Source organism: Acyrthosiphon pisum, chromosome A2 (assembly GCF_005508785.2).
Source record: "Acyrthosiphon pisum isolate AL4f chromosome A2, pea_aphid_22Mar2018_4r6ur, whole genome shotgun sequence".
Taxonomy (NCBI): domain Eukaryota; kingdom Metazoa; phylum Arthropoda; class Insecta; order Hemiptera; family Aphididae; genus Acyrthosiphon; species Acyrthosiphon pisum.
Window position 1 is genome coordinate 93368676 of NC_042495.1, and position 383 is coordinate 93369058.

Below are 383 nucleotides of genomic sequence, written 5' to 3' on the forward strand. Positions count from 1 at the left end.
ACTCGCTTACGAATGCGTTCAAATTCGTACTTGTAGTACCGGATTTGCCACCGTTCATACTACGTAGGAAATTCCTACAATCTCGTTTATTATGTCCGAGTTTACCACAGTAATAACATTTAACATTATTTTTATTAGTAAATTCTTTTTTACCTTTACCATAACTGCCGTTTCTACCATCAGATCTGTTTTGAAATTTGGCTGGAAATGCACTCGATTTCTCTTGTTCACCAACTTCACCTTTGATCTGGATCATCCGTGATTCTTCAATCAACAACCGACTAGTTAAGTTATTTATTGTTTTACTTCCCGTTGGGACTGAATCCCAAGCACTGTAAAAATGATTATATTCCTTTGGTAATGTCATTAGTATTTTTGTCATA